The following is a 6,082-nucleotide window of genomic DNA, read 5'->3' as shown; positions in this document are numbered from 1 at the left end:
AACTCTCCATGAACATTTGTAAAGTGTATTGAATGGTAAACACATGAATTCATCCATGAACTTAAAAGACAATTTGAAGGTAGAATTTCAGAGAATTTAGATAGAACAAAGGAAAACTATTCAAAAGATTATACAAAGAGTGACTGCTATCTATATTAGCTTATTGATTACTGAGATTTATAGGATTAGGATGAATAAGGAGTTAAGAGAGACAGACCTTAAAAATAAGGAAATAAAGAAGGAGAAGTGTAAAGAAGAGTTATTTATTTCTATTGTTGTTGCTATTTATTTTAGAAAAGAATTTAGTAGTAAAATTTAAAAGAATAGATAGAAGACAAGACATATAATATTTTCCAATTACCACTCTTATATACAAAGAGGTTTTAATTACAAAGGCTAGAAAAATCTATGCATATAAGAAAAAAGATGTACATTAAGAAAAAAAAATAAAAAAATAAAAAGAAAAAAAATTGATATTTTTATATCTAGAATATATATAAAAATAGATAAAAATATATAAAAAAATATGAAAAAATAATTTATCCTATAAAAAGAGGTAAGGATTCTTATAATCACACTTAAAAATTACATATGGTAGGTAATTATTGAATCACGCATATAGATTCTAAAAACATTCACATTAATAAAGTAGAAGAGACTATAGGTTCTAGTATAAGTAGAATTTCTATAATAGAAGATATTAGTCAAAAAATTATAGACTTAAAAAGTACAAGAAAAAAGCCTATAACAACCACATTAATAAATTAAAAAAAAATAAAGATGAGATTAAAGAAAGCAAAGTTTAAGTATATAATAGAATGGATGTTAAAACAATTTATGAAGGCAAAGAATAGTTTGATGAACAATTTATTTGTTTGAATAATAGAATAGATATTTACACATTAATAACATCAATAAGAAGAAAAAAATAGATGAGATTTATAGACAATATCTATCAACTATGAAATGGAAAAAAAAATTTAAGTAAGTTATTAATATTTCAAAAATTGAAAAAAAATAAAATAATATAAGATGTAGCTTAGAAAGTTCAAGAGGTAATGAAGGCTTTATAACCAAAAAAGTTCATTGGTTGTTTGACTATATAGATAATTTAAAAGTAAAATTGTCTATATTAGAAAATAAAAAAAATAAATGAAGAAAAGACTCATAAAACAACCAAAGAAATTTTAACAGATACAAAACATAAATTATGGTCTATTTTTGAAGACTTAAGACCTATTTTTCTATATGATGTTCATTTTTTGATAGAAGAGATGATAGCTCTAATTTTTCATAATGAAACTTATGGAAAATATATCAATTTGGATTGTAAGAATTTTTCATTATAAATAAACATAAAAAGAATATCAGCTCATAAAAAAGAAAACTTAATGGAGAAATAAGCAAGCTCGTTGTTGATTGTGACTTGTACAAATCATATCTAAGAACAAACTATGTTTTAATTTTGCCAAATATCAATTAATGTACCATGCTTGGCATCACTAGATGATTTCAATTGGATTCTATTAAAAGAGCTAAATCAAGTATCAATCAAATATTTGAAAGATTTTGACTTTATTTTGATGGAAAATCTTGGCTAGGCTTTAATCAATTGTTATAGCCAAGTTTTGATCAAAAATCCTATAATGGTGATTGAAGCCTTCTTCAAGCACTAAAAATAATCTAAGAAGTAATCCAATCAAAAAAAATATATTTTTGTATTAATAGTAAAACATAGAAAAAAAAATTCAAACAAAACAATATATAATATCATATAGTGTGTATCACGAATATACATAAGTACTCTAATAAATACCTATATGATTAAGTAGAAGTAGATAAAAGTAGATAAAAGTAAGTTAATTTCATAATACCTTCTAGAAAAGCTTTCTAGAAGCTTCATAGATTCTGGTTTGACTTTACATATATTTGTAGTTGATTAGTAGTTTAGAAACTTAATCAAAAAATTAACTATAAATTGGTAGCTTATAGAATAAGCTAAGTATGTGATTCACATATAGAAAACTTGTCTTACAAGTTAAAATACATGGCTTGCAAAGTCAACATGTTTTGGAGGTCCTATAAGACATTTTCATATAGCTCCTAATTAAGAGTATATATAAAAGTAAGATTGAAGCCTTATTCATTCTTATCAATGCCTTTTTAGTCTTTAATCTTATTTCTAGACTTTCTATTCTTATTATTTTTTACAATATCTATTTTAATTTAATAATATATCATCTTTGAGTGACTTTCTAGTTCTTTTCAATATCACAAGAGTGTATTGAGGATTTCTTTCTTCAAGATTCATATCCTTGATAATTTGAAAAGAGTGCTAACTTAATATTTTTATCTTTTTTTAAAAGTAAGTGGATTATTTTACTTCTATTATTATATTTTGAAGGTTATAAACTATCTACTTTTAAATAAATAAACTTATTTTTTAATAGTGATCTTTACCTTAAAGAAAGTGGATTACTTTTCTTTATAGAAATTTTGATTTGATATTAGAGGTTGTAAATTTTCCTCTTTAATTTAATTTTTAAAATTTTTTAAAATTATATATAGAAAAAAAGATTATAGATGCTTGAAACAGAATCAAACTATCTCAAAAATCCTAGATCTTTTTAATCCACAACTTAAAGCCTCATCACAAAATAAGACAAAATAGATTAGAATAAAATTGTACAAAATTAAATAGAATAGGATATAAAAGACAAAATTGAGCAAATAGAAATAAAATAGAACAGAAACATACAAAATCAAATTTTACTAAGAGAAAGGATTCGAAGCCATACTTGACCTAATATCCCAAAAAAGCACTGGCCAGTCCTATTTATACCTTGTCCTACTACTCTAGACTTTCTAGAATATTTTTAGGTCATAGATTTTACCTAGATAACCACCTTAAGCCTTTTTTAGAAGATTCTATAGTAGATCCTATATAAATAACTACCTTAAATTCTTTTTAGATTGTTCCACAATAGTTCCTACTTAATCAACTAAATTAATCCCAATTCTCAAAACTTCTATGGTTTTAACTTTCTATACAATTATCTTATCTATACCTTATTATAATGCTACTCTTAGTAGAAATAAAAATAAATTTGTAATTATTATAAATCTTCATGAACTTATTAATACTTAAAGAATAGAAATCTTACATATTTCTAACATGAATTATAGAAGTACCATTCCTACACATATGGAAGAAATTTAGAATCTGCCGCAAAAAATTGTGCAATTAAAGGAAGCAGGTAGATAGTCCTTATAACCAAATCCAAGGAGTTTTTCTTCTACAAATGTGATGAAGATAAGGATTATTATGCTTGAGAAGTTTGATAGAACAAGATCAAAATTTTGAGGATTTTTGTGACAAATTAAGGTCTATTTAAGCTTATATTTCTTCTAATATCTCGATGGATTTACTCAAGTTGGATTTATAAGCACACTTCTATTAAGAAGTGCTCTCTCTTGATTTGCACCTTTAATGGAAAAGAATTTGTGACTCCTTATTGATTTAAATTCATTCTTAAAAATGTTTACACCTACATTTAGAGAAAGTAATCAAAAAAGCTCTTTTCAATCAATTTCAATATGATTTAAAGGATAATGTCAAAGACTTATTATTAAAAATATCAAAGACAAAATCTTTAGAATAATTTATTCTTCAAGCCATTGTATGTGACAATCGATTATTTGAAAGACATCAAAAATAAAGACTTGGCTAGAGAGAAATAAATCAAATAATGATGGGAATTCTCAAGTTTACAAAAATACATTTATTAAGGCCAAAATAAATGCAAATTGATTTGATATATTTTAAATTCTTCATAGAGCAAAAAAAGACTCAACAACATCAAGAGGGCTTATATTTATATTGTGGAGAAGCTAAATACACTGCTCAACATTGTCTATAGAAACAATACAACCACAAAATAAAAAGCATAGTTGCCAAAGAAGATGATGTGTCCAAAACCGAGTATTTTCAGCTACAATAGGGACCATGTGATTGAAATCTTATATAACTCCTAATAAAGATCTTATTTTCTCTTTAAATCCCTCATCTTGTTTTACAACAAAAATTTATTTGGGACCAAAAAGTCATAAAGTCTTAGCTTTGTTAGATTCAAGAGCCTTAGCCTATTTTATAGATAAAGATTTTGTCAAAAAATAAGAGATATTGTTAGTTAAAAAACTAAATCTATATATGTATAAGTCATAGATGGTTGTTTACTATCTTCTAGAGATATTACGCATGAAATTATTTCTTTAGATATAGCAATTAAAGATCATAATAACATAATAATATTTGATATAATAAGATTTCTATTCAATCTAATGATTTTAAGATTATCTTAGTTAAAAAAATATAATTCTCATATAGATTGGATTTCTTGTAATCTTAATTTTTTTGATAGTTTAATCCAAAATCCCATTAGTCAAGTAAAAATACATAAGTCTTATATATCCAAATCCTTACTGGTAGATACAAGAGCTTTTATGTATGCCACAAAAGAAGGATTATCTTTTGTATTATATGCCATGCCTATTTTTGATGGCAAAAAGATATCAAGTAGTATTCCTAGTCAATATTAAGATTTCTAGGATATTTTTGAAAAGAATATTGTAGATATTCTTCTAAAGTATCTTCTTCATGATTGTTCCATTGATCTTCACGAAGGAGCTCAACAACCATTTGGACTAATCTATAATATATTACAAAAATAATTGGCTGTACTCAAGGAGTACATTGATGAAAACTTGGCTAAGAATTGCATACATTATTTCAAATCTCTAGGTAGGGCTTTTATCTTATTTGTGAAGAAAAAAGATGGATCTTTGCACATGTGTGTAGATTATCGAGGACTCAACAAAATCACCATCAAGAATAGGTATCTTTTATCTTTGATTTCAAGACTTCTTGATCAATTGAATCAAACAAAGATCTATACAAAAATAGATCTAAGAAGAGTATATAATCTGATATGTATTAAAGAAGGAGATGAATAAAAAATTACGATTTGAACTAGGTATGTGCGTTTTGAATATAATGTCATGCCTTTTGGACTCAAAAATGTACTAGTTGCTTTTCAACATATAATAAATGATTTCTTTTGTGAGTTTCTTGATCATTTTATCATTTGTTATTTAAATGAAATCTTAATCTACTCTAAAAATACAAAAAAAATGTGAAATTTATGTTTGTTGTTTATTACAAAAACTTATAATTATAGAATTATATCTAAAGTTAGAAAAGTATATATTCTATACTACTCAAGTTGACTTCTTAAGATACATCATTTCCAACAAAAGACTAATGATGGATCCAAAAAAAGTCAAGACTATCATAGATTGAAAGATTTCAAGAATAATAAGAGACATGCAATTTTTTTTGGACTTTATCAATTACTCTCGGATCTTTATCAAGAATTTTTCTCAAGTTGCACCTCTATTTACATATTTGACTTGTAAAGACAAACTTCAATAGAATAAAGAAGCCAAAATATTGTTTGATGGTTTTAAAAATGAGTTTATTTTTATACCAATCTTATATCATTTTGACTTCTCTGAGGAATTTTTTATAGAAACAAATGCATCATACTTTTCCTTTGATGTAATATTATCACAAATAGGAGCAAATGAGAAACTCCATCAAATAGCTTTTCATTCTAGAAAAATTTCAGAAACTAAGATTAATTATGAGATCCACAATAAAGAGTTCTTTACAATCATGGATTTATTTTAAGAATAGCATCATTATTTAGAAGGCACCTCAAGTCTAGTCACCATATATACAAATCACAAGAAACTCGAGTATTTCATGTTGGCATGTATTTTAAATCATTGCTAAGCTTATTGGAGCATGTCTTCATAAAGATTTAATTTCTAGATTACTTATTGATCCAAGAAACAACAAGGTTTATCAAACATCATTTCTAAACGTTCTTATCTTGTACCAAAAGAATGAAATGTATCTTTTGATCAACAAAGAATTATTTTTTTAAAGCTAGGATATTTTTAACTTTGAGCAATAAAATAATTTTTAACATTGATTCTTGATTCAACTTTTGTCAAGCAA

Source organism: Physcomitrium patens, chromosome 20 (genome assembly GCF_059467195.1).
Source record: "Physcomitrium patens ecotype Gransden chromosome 20, ASM5946719v1, whole genome shotgun sequence".
Classification (NCBI taxonomy): domain Eukaryota; kingdom Viridiplantae; phylum Streptophyta; class Bryopsida; order Funariales; family Funariaceae; genus Physcomitrium; species Physcomitrium patens.
This window is presented reverse-complemented; position numbering follows the sequence as displayed.